The sequence below is a fragment of the Salmo salar genome, chromosome ssa13 (assembly GCF_905237065.1).
Source record: "Salmo salar chromosome ssa13, Ssal_v3.1, whole genome shotgun sequence".
NCBI lineage: Eukaryota > Metazoa > Chordata > Actinopteri > Salmoniformes > Salmonidae > Salmo > Salmo salar.
This window is the reverse complement of record NC_059454.1, coordinates 114390880-114404274: the sequence shown is the minus strand read 5'-3', so window position 1 is coordinate 114404274 and position 13395 is coordinate 114390880.

The window sequence follows — 13395 nt, the reverse complement described above, 5'->3', positions numbered from 1 at the left end:
GAAAAACTCCCTAGAATGGCCAGAACCTAGGAAGAAACCTAGAGAGGAACCAGGCTATGAGGGGTGGCCAGTCCTATTCTGGCAGTGCCGGGTAGAGATTATAACAGAACATGGCCAAGATGTTCAAATGTTCATAGATGACCAGCAGAGTCAAATATTTGTTTGTCGATGGTGGAACCCGTCAGCACCTCAGGAGTCAATGTCAGTTGGCTTTTCATAGCCGATCATTCAGAGTATCTCTACCACTCCTGCTGTCTCTAGAGAGTTGAAAACAGCAGGTCTGGGACAGGTAGCACGTCCGGTGAACAGGTCAGGGTTCCATAGCCGCAGGTAGAACAGTTGAAAATGGAGCAGCAGCATGGCCAGGTGGACTGGGGACAGCAAAGAGTCATCATGCCAGGTAGTCCTGAGGCATGGTCCTAGGGCTCAGGTCCTCCGAGAGACAGAAAGAAAGAAAGAAAGAAAGAAAGAAAGAGAGAATTAGAGAGAGCATATTTAAATTCACACAGGACACCGGATAAGACAAGAAAAATACTCCAGATGTAACAGACTGACCCTAGCCCCCCGACACATAAACTACTGCAGCATAAATACTGGAGGCTGAGACAGGAAGGGTCAGGAGACACTGTGGCCCCATCCGATGAAACCCCCGGACAGGGCCAAACAGGCAGGATATAACCCCACCCACTTTGCCAAAGCACAGCCCCCACCCCACTGGAGGGATATCTCCAACCATCAATTTATCATCCTGAGACAAGGCCGAGTATAGCCCACAAAGATCTCCGCCACGGCACAACCCAAGGGGCGGGTGCCAACCCAGACACGAAGACCACGTCAGTGACTCAACCAACTCAAGTGACCCCAGGGATGGCATGGAAAAACACCAGTAAGCCATTGACTCAGCACCTGTAATAGGGTTAGAGGGCAGGTGGTTTGGCAGGGAGAACGACTCCGGACCTGACAGGGAGAACGACTCTGGACTTACCAGGGATACTGATGCTGGACTTGGAGAATAGCAGACTAGAGCAACTACTAGAGCAACTGGTAGCCCTACTAGAGCAACTGGTACCTTTTAACCTAGCGGGGCAAGAGCCTGATGACCCACCTGGGCTAGGGACTGAAGGATTACAAACGCTTGAGACAACAGACCTAGTGCAGCTGGATACCAATGACTTAGTGCAGCTGGAGACCAATGACCTAGTGCAGCTGGAGACAACAGACCTAGTGCAGCTGGAGACAACAGACCTAGTGCAGCTGGATACCAATGACTTAGTGCAGCTGGATACCAATGACCTAGTGCAGCTGGAAACCAATGACCTAGTGCAGCTGGATACCAATGACCTAGTGCAGCTGGAAACCAATGACCTAGTGCAGCTGGATACCAATGACTTAGTGCAGCTGGATACCAATGACCTAGTGCAGCTGGACACCAATGACCTAGTGCAGCTGGACACCAATGACCTAGTGCAGCTGGAGACCAATGACCTAGTGCAGCTGGAGACCAATGACCTAGTGCAGCTGGAGACCAATGACTTAGTGCAGCTGGAGACCAATGACCTAGTTTAGCTGGAGACCAATGACTCAGTGCAGCTGGACACCAATGACTTAGTGCAGCTGGAGACCAATGACCTAGTTTAGCTGGAGACCAATGACTTAGTGCAGCTGGAGACCAATGACCTAGTGCTAGGGACTGAGGGCTGATGAGGGTTGAGGACTAAGAACCTAGCACAGGTAACTTGTGGCTTAGCAGGGCAGAAGGCTCTAAGCATAGTGGGATAAGTGGCTGTTGGATGACTATGTCTGGAGACTGCCAGCCTAATACAACAAACTCGGGTCCTATTAAGGCAAGAGGCTCTAACGCTGGTGGGATAGGTAACTGCCTAACAACTAATGTAGAGGTCTGCAATCTGGGCAGGAGACTGCAGACCTGCAGATGGAGAAGCTAACTTATGGCCTAGCATGGCAGAGGAATCAAAGCCTGGTGGGATAGGGATCTGCCTAACAACTAACGTAAGGGGCTGCGATCTGAGCTGGGCAGGAGACTGCAGACCTGCAGACGGGGCAGCTAATTTATGACCTATCATGGCAGGAAGGGAACTCTGACCCTACAGGGAAGGAAGGGAACTGTAAACCTACCCGGAAGGGAGGGAACTCTAAACCTACCATGGATGCAGGATACACTGGACCTACATGAGGGGCAGGACACTCAAAGCCTGGTCACTTTACACCAGCCAGGAAGGCCCGAAACTGTAACTCTAACCCTACCAGGTGTGGCGGTAACTCTTGCCCTACTGGGAAGGAAAGGAACTGGACAACTAGGTCAGGGGAGACATCAGGGGTGACTTGTGGTGGGTCACCCTAAGTGATGTCTGGCAAGTCCCTTGAGGAGAGGTGTGGAGGTAGCAGAACCCTCAGACGCCGGAACTATCACAGTCCTAGCAGGTGGGGCCAGCCAGACTCCAGGCCTGGGACTGGCAGGTCCCACCAGGCTGTGACTGGAGAGATCCCTGTACTTGACCTCTGCTGTAGCTGCAGGCTGTGGCTCCATTCAAGGTGACGACTTCAGTGCGGGCTTGGACTCTGGGCCAGGAGCAGTGAGGGGCTCCTGAGGGAGAGCAGGTGGAGTCTTTGTGGCTGAAGTTACCAGGGTAGCAGACAGTCGAATCTCAGGCACCCGAGTGTCAGCCACACAGGGAGGAAAAGACGACTCTGCAATGGCAACCAGAACAGGCCCTTGACAGAGGCTGGCTGTGGTTCCACAACTGGAGCGGGAGTCTCCTTAACTGTGGCTAGTCAAGAAGCTGGCTGAGGAGGGTGCAGACCTTGGTGTTGTGGACTGTGCACTCTGGATTTCATATACTTGGGAGCTGAGATGCTCTGGGGAACAGAAGTGATCCCGACGCTCCTGTGCCTCTGGCTGGTGGGGGGCCTAGAGGGACGTCAGTCGGGAGAGCGGCTGGATCACCTCCCATAGTCTGTTCTGGACTTGGGGGCTGTGAAGAGACCTCTTGTGGCATGTCTTGTGGGGTATGTATGGGTGTTAGAGCTGTGTGCCAGTAGTTCAAACGGACAGCTCGGTGCATTCAACATGTCAACACCTCTCATAAATACAAGTACTGTAGTGATGAAGTCAATCTCTCCTCCACTTGGAACCAGGAGAGATTGACATGCATATTGTTATTAATATTAGCTCTCGGTGTACATCCAAGGGCTGACCATGCTGCCATGTTCTGAACCAATTGCAAAATGTCATAAGTCCTTTTTTGTGGCACCTGACCACACGACTGAAAAGTAGTGCAGGTGCGACAAAACTAGGTTCTGCTGTTAAGAAGGTAGAACAGCGCTTTATTGTGGACATACAGTTGAAGTCGGAAGTTTACATACACCTTAGCCAAATACATTTAAACTCAGTTTTTCACAATTCCTGACTTTTAATCCGAGTAAAAATTCCCTGTTTTAGGTCAGTTAGGATTAACACTTTATTTTAAGAATGTGAAATGTCAGAATAATAGTAGAGAGAATGATTTATTTAAGATTTTATTTCTTTCATCACATTCCAAGTGGGTCAGAAGTTTACATACACTCAATTTGTATTTGGTAGCATTGCCTTCAAGTCATTTTGCCACAACTTTGAAAGTATGCTTGGGGTCACTATCCATTTGGAAGACCATTTTGCGACCAAGCTTTAACTTCCTGACTGATGTCTTGAGATGCTGCTTCAATATTTCCACATAATTTTCCTCCCTCATGATGCCATCTATTTTGTGAAGTGCTCCAGTCCCTCCTGCAGCAAAGCACCCCCACAACATGATGCTGCCACCCCCGTGATTCACGGTTGGGATGGTGTTCTTCGGCTTGCAAGCTTCCCCTTTTTCCTCCAATCATAACAATGGTCATTATGGCCAAACAGTTCTATTTTAGTTTCATCAGACCAGAGGACATTTCTCCAAAAAGTATGATATTTTTCCCCATGTGCAGTTGCAAACTGTAGTCTGTCTTTTTTATGGCTGTTTTGGAGCAGTGGCTTCTTCCCTGCTGAGTGGCCTTTCAGGTTATGTCTCTGGATATAGAAGTACTTTTGTACCTGTTTCATCCAGCATCTTCACAAGGACTTTTGCTCTTGTTCTGAGATGAATTTGCACTTTTTGCAGGAAGGAGACATCATGCGTCTCCTTCCTGAGCTGTATGACGGCTGCGTGGTCCCATGGTGTTTATGCTTGCGTACTATAGTTTGTACAGATGAACATGGTACCTTCAGGCATTTGGAAATTGCTCCCAAGGATGAACCAGACTTGTGGAGGTCTACAATTTTGTTTCTGAGGTCTTGGCTGATTTCTTTTGATTTTCCCATGATGTCAAGCAAAGAGGCACTGAGTTTGAAGGTAGGCTTTGAAATACATGCACAGGTACCCCTCCAATTGACTCAAATGATGTCAATTAGCCTATCAGAAGCTTCTAAAGCCATGACATAATATTCTGGAATTTTCCAAGCTGTTTAAAGGGACAGTCAACTTAGTGTATGCAAACTTCTGACCCCCTGGAATTGTGATAAAGTGAATTATAAGTGGAATAATCTGTCTGTAAACAATTGTTGGAAAAATTATTTGTGAGGCGCGGAGAGGGACGGAAGATATACTGTTACATCATGCACAAAGCAGATGTCCTAAACGACTTGCCAAAACTGTAGTTTGTTAACAAGAAGTTTGTGGAGTGGATGAAAAATGAGTTTTAATGACTCCAACCTAAGTGTATGTAAACTTCAACTGTACTTCTTCCCATTTTAGCTACTGTTGTATCAATATGTTTTGACCATGAGAGTTTACAATCCGAGGTAACTCCAAGCAGTTTAGTCACCTCAACTTTCTCAATTTTCACATTATTTTGCCAGCAGCAGACTATGATTGATAATGTCAAAAGCCACTCTGAAGTCTAACAAGACAGCCCCCACAATCTTTTTATCATCAATTTCTCTCAGCCAATCATCAGTCATTTGAGTAGGTGCTGTTCTTGTTGAATGTCCTTCTCTATAAGCATGCTGAAAGTACCTTGTCAATTTCTTGTCAATTTCTTTACAGTAAAATAGCATTGTATCTGGTCAAACACCAAAAGTTTTCTAAGGGTTGGTAACAGGCTGATTGGTCGGCTATTTGAGCCAGTAAAGGTGGCTTTACTATTCTTAGGTAGCGGAATGACTTTTGCTTCCCTCCAAGCCTGGGGGCACACACATTCTAGTAGGCTAAAATTGAAAATATTGCAAATAGGACTGGCAATATCGCCCGCTATTATCCTCAGTATTTTTCCATCCAGTAGTGACGCCTCTAGTACTGAGATGCAGTGCCTTAGACCACTGCGCCACTCAGGAGAATAGTTACATTTCTTCTAGTTTCTTCATAGTGCCAACTTTACTGTTTTTCCTTTTGGGTGTTGTGCGCACCCTGTGCCTTTTTGACCACCGATTGTTTTGGTGTGAATAAAACTTCGGCATTACTGGACCTCAGTATCCTGCTCTTGACTCTGCCCCATCCTCCTGCCGTTAACCTCTTACATCTAGACGTTCCGCTAGCGGAACACCTGCTCCAATATCCAATGATAGGCGTGGCGCGAAATACAAATTCCTCAAAAATACAAAAACAGCTTTTTACATTAGCATGTGACTTTCAGAACTAGCATACCCAGAGCGGCAAATTTGAATCCAAATAAATGTCAAAATTCAAATTTTTCAAACATACAACTATTTTACACCCTTTGAAAGATAAACATCTCCTTAATCTAACCACGTTTTACGATTTCAAAAAGGTTTTACGGCGAAAGCATAAATTTAGAGTATGTTAGGACAGTACATTTACAAGAGTTCTGTGTAATGTTTTGTCAAGTCAAAGACAGGGTCACCAAAACCATAAAACCAGCTAAAATGATGCACTAACCTTTTACAATCTCCATCAGATGACACTCCTAGGACATTATGTTAGACAATGCATGCATTTTTAGTTCTATCAAGTTCATATTTATATCCAAAAACAGCGTTTTACTATGGCATTGATGTTGAGGAAATCGTTTCCCTCCAATAACCGGCAGTCAAGTCAGCGTCACAAATTAAATAATTAAAATTAGAAAACATTGGTAAAATATTATATTGTCATTTAAAGAATTATAGATTTACATCTCTTGAACGCAATCAACTTGCCAGATTTAAAAATAACCTTACTGGGAAATCACACTTTGCAATAATCTGAGCACTGCGCCCAGAAAAATACGCGTTGCGATACAGACTAGACGTCATGTTGGGGAGATCTAAAATCGAAAATACTATGTAAATAATCCATTACCTTTGATTCTCTTCATCAGATGTCACTTCCAGGTATCACAGGTCCATAACGAATGTAGTTTTGTTCAAAAAAGCTCATCATTTATGTCCAAAAATCTCCGTCTTGTTAGCACATGATCTAAGCCAGCCGGACTTCTCGTCATGAACGAGGGGAAAAAATATATTTCCGTTCGTTCAAACATGTCAAACGTTGTATAGCATAAATCATTAGGGCCTTTTTTAACCAGAACATGAATAATATTCAAGGTGGACGAATGCATATTCTTTTATAACGTATTGGAACGAGGGTACCCAACATGAACTCGCGCGCCAGGTGTCTAATGGGACATCATCGTTCCATGGCTCTTGTTCGGTCAGATCTCCCTCCAGAAGACTCAAAACACTTTGTAAAGGCTGGTGACATCTAGTGGAAGCAATAGGAAGTGCCAAAATATTCCTAAGCCCCTGTGTTTTTCAATGGGATAGGTTTAAAGTCAATACAACACATCAGGTATCCACTTCCTGTCAGAAAATGTCTCAGGGTTTTGCCTGCCAAATGAGTTCTGTTATACTCACAGACACCATTCAAACAGTTTTAGAAACTTTAGAGTGTTTTCTATCCATATATAATAAGTATATGCATATTCTAGTTACTGGGTAGGATTAGTAACCAGATTAAATCGGGTACATTTTTTTTATCCAGACGTGCAAATGCTGCCCCCTAGCCCTAACAGGTTAAACATTTCTATTTTTGTCAAAGTTGTTTTCATTGCAAGCTAAAGCTTGCTGTAAGCTAACCAGCTGGTGTTCGATGGCTGGCTTGCTAACTATCAATGAACCTAACATTATTTGGTTGACTTTAGCTTGCTATGACAATTGGTTTGTATTGCTAGTAACATTACTGTCACGACTTCTGCCGAAGTCGGGTCCTCTCCTTGTTCGGGCGGCGCTCGGCGGTCGGCGTCGCCGGTCTTCTAGCCATCGTCGATCCACTTTTCATTTTCCATTTGTTTTGTCTCGTTTTTCCACACACCTGGTTTCAATTCCCTCATTTACTTGTTGTGTATTTAACCCTCTGTTCCCCCCATGTCTTTGTGTGGGATTGTTTGTTGTAAGTGCTTGTGCACATGTTTACTGGTGCGCATCAGGTTTTGTACCCATGTTGATTATTTTCTTGATGCCGTTGGTTTTGATATTAACCTGTTAGTGCTAGGGGGCAGTATTGACACGGCTGGATAAAAAACATACCCGATTTAATCTGATTACTACTCCTGCCCAGTAACTAGAATATGCATATAATTATTGGCTTTGGATAGAAAACACTCCAAAGTTTCTAAAACTGTTTGAATGGTGTCTGTGAGTATAACAGAACTCAAATGGCAGGTCAAAACCTGAGATGATTCTGTACAGGATGTACCCTGTCTGACCATTTCTTGGCCTTCTTTGCCATCTCTATCCATTACAAAGGATCTCTGCTGTTACGTGACACTTCCTACGGCTGCCATAGGCTCTCAGAAGGTGGCAAAAAGCTGAATCGTGGCTTTGCAGGCTCTGGCTGAAAAAAAGTAGCGCGTTTGGGTAGTGGCTGGTTACAGTACTGTGAGACTCAGGCTCGTGCCCGTGTCGACCGAATGCTTTGTTTTCTTTCCTCTGTTTACCTAAACGGAGATTCCCGGTCGGAATATTATCGCTTTTTTACGAGAAAAATGGCATAAAAATGGATTTTAAACAGCGGTTGAAATGCTTGAAATACGGTAATGGAATATTTCGAATTTTTTTGTCACGAATTGCGCCATGCTCATAACCCTGATTTACCATTTCGGATAGTGTCTGGAACGCACGAACAAAACGCCGCTATTTGGATATAACGATGGATTATTTTGGACCAAACCAACATTTGTTATTGAAGTAGCAGTCCTGGGAGTGCATTCTGACAAAGACAACAAAGGTAATCAAACTTTTGTAATAGTAAATCTGACTTTGGTCAGGGCTAAACTTGGTGGGTGTCTAAATGGCTAGCCGTGATGGCTGGGCTATCTACTGAGAATATTGCAAAATGTGCTTTCACCGAAAAGCTATTTTAAAATCGGACACCTCGATTGCACAAAGGAGTTCTGTATCTATAATTCTTAAAATAATTGTTATGCTTTTTGTGAACGTTAATCGTGAGTAATTAAGTAAATTTTTAGTAAATTCCCCTGAAGTTTGCGGGGGGTATGCTAGTTCTGAACGTCACATGCTAATGTAAAAAGCTGTTTTTTGATATAAATATGAACTTGATTGAACAAAACATGCATGTATTGTATAACATAATGTCCTAGGTGTGTCATCTGATGAAGATCATCAAAGGTTAGTGCTGCATTTAGCTGTCTTCTGGGTTTTTGTGACATTATATGCTAGCTTGAAAAATGGGTGTCTGATTATTTCTGGCTGGGTACTCTGCTGACATAATCTAATGTTTTGCTTTCGTTGTAAAGCCTTTTTGAAATCGGACAGTGTGGTTAGATTAACGAGAGTCTTGTCTTTAAAATGCTGTAAAATAGTCATATGTTTGAGAAATTGAAGTAATAGCATTTCTAAGGTATTTGAAAATCGTGCCACGGGATTCAACTGGCTGTTGCGTAGGTGGGACAAATTCGTCCCGCCTAGCCCAGAGAGGCTAGCTAACCTTCACTTATGTGTATGAAGTGTGTGTAATGTTAGTGTAGTTTTCTCAGAATGGCATTTTGCATTGCTAGTTATAGCCTAATGTTAGCTAGCTAACATTGAACCATTGAACCTTCATTTAGTTAGCTATGACTATCGGTTTGTATTGCTAGTTAAAGCTTGCTGTTAGCTAGCCATCTGTTAGATGGCTGGTTAGCTACAGTAGCTAACATTCCCTGTATGAACTGTGTGTAGTGATATCTCAGAACTAATTAATTTGATTATACCTTTATTTAACTTGGCAAGTCAGTTAAGGATAAATTCTTATTTTCAATGACGACCTAGGAACAGTGCCTGTTCAGGGACAAAACGACAGATTTGTAACTTGTCATCTCGGGATTCGAACTTGCAATCTTTCGGTTACTAGTACAACGCTCTAACCACTAGGCTACCCCGCCTTTTCGCAACTATTGTATAATAATGCTAAAACATTTTCATTGAACCAGACATTGTAGAGTCTTCTGATGACAATGATGGGGAAGAAACGACAATCAACAGTGTTGTTGTCATGGAAGAAATTGACCGAGATGCCCGGTGGAAGCAGAGTATGATAGCTGAGGAGATGGAGAAAAATTATGGCTTTGATTGCAAATATGTAGAGGGATTCAAAAAGAGAGCAGAGAAGGATGTTGTATAAAACACCTATCTCCGGATTACAACCATGGTTTCCATGACAGTGTATGCTATCTGCACTCGTCCATGTACTATAAATGGGTAAGAGTCTAGCAAGTAAAATTTACAGATAGTATACATTTCTAATTTTGTCAAAAGGTAGTTTTCATTGCTGGCTTGCTAGATAACATTACATCCATGATCTTTGTAGTTATATTACTCGTATCTCAGAAAGCCATTTGCATTGCTAGTTATAGCCTAATATTAGCTAACTAATATTTTTAGCAACTCGGAAATCTCTGCCTTACAACTTCAGTGCATTGATAGGCCCAGGACTAGATAAAGAAAACTAAAGCAGGAAGTACCAGTGACTCGCTCAATAAGGAAGTGGTCAGATGGCGCAGATGCTACGCTACAGGACTGTTTTGCTAACACAGACTGGAATATGTTCCGGCATTCATCCAAAGGCATTGAGGAGTATGTCACCTCAGTCATCGGCTTCATCAATAAGTGCATCGAAGACGTCGTCCCCACAATGACCGTACGTACATATCCCAACCAGAAGCCATGGATTACAGGCAATATCTGCATCAAGCTAAAGGCTAGAGCTGCCGCTTTTGTAAGGGGCTGCGATCTGAGCTGGACAGGAGACTTCAGACATGGCAGCTAACTTATGGCCTAGCATGGCAGGATACACTAGACCTATTTGAGGGTCAGAACATACTTGGCCTTCTGGGAAGGCAGGGGACTATAAACCTGACCCTACCAGGAAGGAAGGAACCTCTCACCCTACAAGGAAGGAAGGGAACTCTGACCTTACCAGGAAGGAGGGGAACTCTGACCCAACAGGGAATGAGGGGAACTTTCACCCTACAAGGAAGGAAGGGAACTCTGACCTTACCAGGACGGAGGGGAATGACAAAGATCTGTTAAATAGCTGTTGTCCCATTCAGGACAGGAGGTATCTCTAGTGTCTGTCAGGGGAGTAGACTGGCGACTTGGGGAGTCCCGGCTGTGATGACGCTCCAGTGGCGGAGACGATGGCTCCAGCCGGGGAGGCCTGGAGCTGTGGTGGTCATTATCTCTGGTTAGAAGGACAACGTAAAAAGGTTGGCTGGTATGCCCTCACCCATCTGAGCGGTCGGCTGTGAATTCCCTCACACGCTATATACTTATAACTGATTGGTCTGGTTCTGTCCTCTATGGTGCTGTCCTGTTAGAACATGATGTTTAGGCCCATCACTGTACTCTTGGTGGTCACCACCACACACACAGACACAGATGTTTCCATTTGAGGATGTTTGTATGATTTTGGTCATCCGAATGACTTAGAATCATATTGTTGTGGTTCTGTAAGGCACAAATATACACACATGTAAACAGTATTAGTTCAATCAAATATGCCGAATACTGTCAAACACTTACTTCCAAGCCCTTAACCAACAATGCGGTTCAAGAAATAGATTTAAGCAGTTGCAGTTGCCTTACCAGGTGGTGATGATAAGGGTAATGACTATGCAATATACATATATGTACATGAATAATTGGGAAATAGAATTACACTTACAACATGACTATGAAGGGCTATAAACACAGCATCAATATAAACATAAACTTAAAAATTCACCTCTTAGAGAGAGAAAAACGAATTACTTGGATTGACAAAGGGTCAAGATTCATGGCACCCTCTCTCTCCAGCCTTGTGTCAGAATCTGCCAGGCTGAGTTCTTATCAGATCTGCCCTGGCACCACGGGGTCATAAATTACTCTGCACATGCTCCAAGAACCGTCTGGGGTGACTCTGTGATGACTCTAGAAGCTCGCCCATGGCAGCGAAATAAAACACCTTAATAAAGGCCACTATGGAAAACGCTGTGGTAGTTTGTGCATGCAAAATACTATGTTGACCATTACAACAAGAGTGAAGGAAAAGCAGCCAACAAGTTCTCAGCATATGTGGGAATTAAGAGAACTTTGGCAGTATGTCGGTTGGACGTACTGCCAAATTCTCTAAAATGACATGGGGAGGCAGCTTATGGTAGAGAAATTAACATTACATTCTCCAACAACAGCTCTGGGGTACATGTAACAGTTTTGCTTCCGTCCCTCTCCTCGCCCATACCTGGGCTCAATCCAGGGACCCTCTGCACACATCAACAATTGTCACCCACGAAGCACCGTTACCCATCGCTCCACAAAAGCCGGGTCTCAGAGAGAGTGACATCACCGATTTAAATGCTGTTAGCGCCCACCCCGCTAACTATCTAGGCATTCCTCACCGGTTTAATACATACTTGCGGAAAGCATGCCAGCATTCCAATTCTCATGCTCCCTTAAAACTTGAGACATCTGTTGTGTTGTGTTGTGTGACAACACTGCATATTTTAGAGCAGCCAGATGGAAGCCACACCACAGTAAAAGGCACATAATAGCCTTGGAGTTTGTCAGAAGGCACCTAAAGGACACTCAGACCATGAGAAACAAGATTCTCTGGTCTGATGAAACCAAGATTGAACTCTTTGGCCAGAATGCCAACCGTCATTTCTGGAGGAAACCTGGCACCATCCCTACAGTGAAGTATGGTGGTGGCAGCATCATGCTAAGGGGATGTTTTTCAGTGGCAGGGACTGAGAGACAAGTCACGATTAAGGGAAAGATGAACGGAGCAAAGTACAGAGAGACACTTGATGAAAACCTGTTCCAGAGAGCTCAGGATCTCAAACTGGGTCGAAGGTTCACCACCCAAGAGAACAACGACCCTAAGCACACAGCCAAGACAATGCATGATTGGCTTCAGGACCAGTCTCTGAATGTGCTTGAGTGGCCCAGCCAGAGCCTGGACTAGAACCTAATCGAACATCTGTGGAGAGACCTGAAAATAGCTGCAGCAACACTTCCCATCCAACCTGACAGAGCTTGAGAGGATCTGCAGAGAAGAATGGGAGAAACTCCCCAAATACAGGTCTGCCAAGCTTGTAGCGTCATACCCTGCAATCGCTGGCAAAGATTCTTCAACAAGGTACAGAGTAAAGGGTCAAAATACTTAGGGCTCTCCAGAGGGTGGTGCGGTCTGCCCAACGCATCTCCGGGGGCACATTTCCTGCCTTCCAGGACACCTACAGTACCCAATGTTACAGGAAGGACAAAAACATCATCAAGGACATCAACCACCCGAGCCACGGTCTGTTCACCCCGCTACCATCCATAAAGCGAGGTCAGTACAGGTGCATCAAAGCTGTGACCGAGAGACTGAAAAACAGCTTCTATCTCAAAGCCATCAGACTGTTAAATAGCCATCGCAGGCCGACTACCACCCGGTTACTCAACCCTGCACCTTAGAGGATGCTGCCCTATGTACATATACACGGAATTACTGGTGACTTTAAATTGAACACTAATCACTCTAATAATGTTTACATACTATTTTACCCATTTCATATGTACATACTGTATTCTACTGAGTTTTTTGTCAATACCACTCAGACATTGCTTGTCCTAATATTTATATATTTCTTAATTCCCTTCTTTTACTTTTAGAATTGTGTGTATTATTGTGAATTGTTAGATACTACTGCACTGTTGGAGATACTGTAGGAACCAAAGCATCTCGCTTCACCCGCAATAACATCTGACAAATATGTGTATGTGACCAATAACATTTGATTTTAATTTGATTTTGTAGTGTATTAATAAAACAGTTCAGATGGACATTTTAATGTCTATGGAATGTTCCTATGAAATGTCACAATTTTGATAGCATTTGCTATACGTTT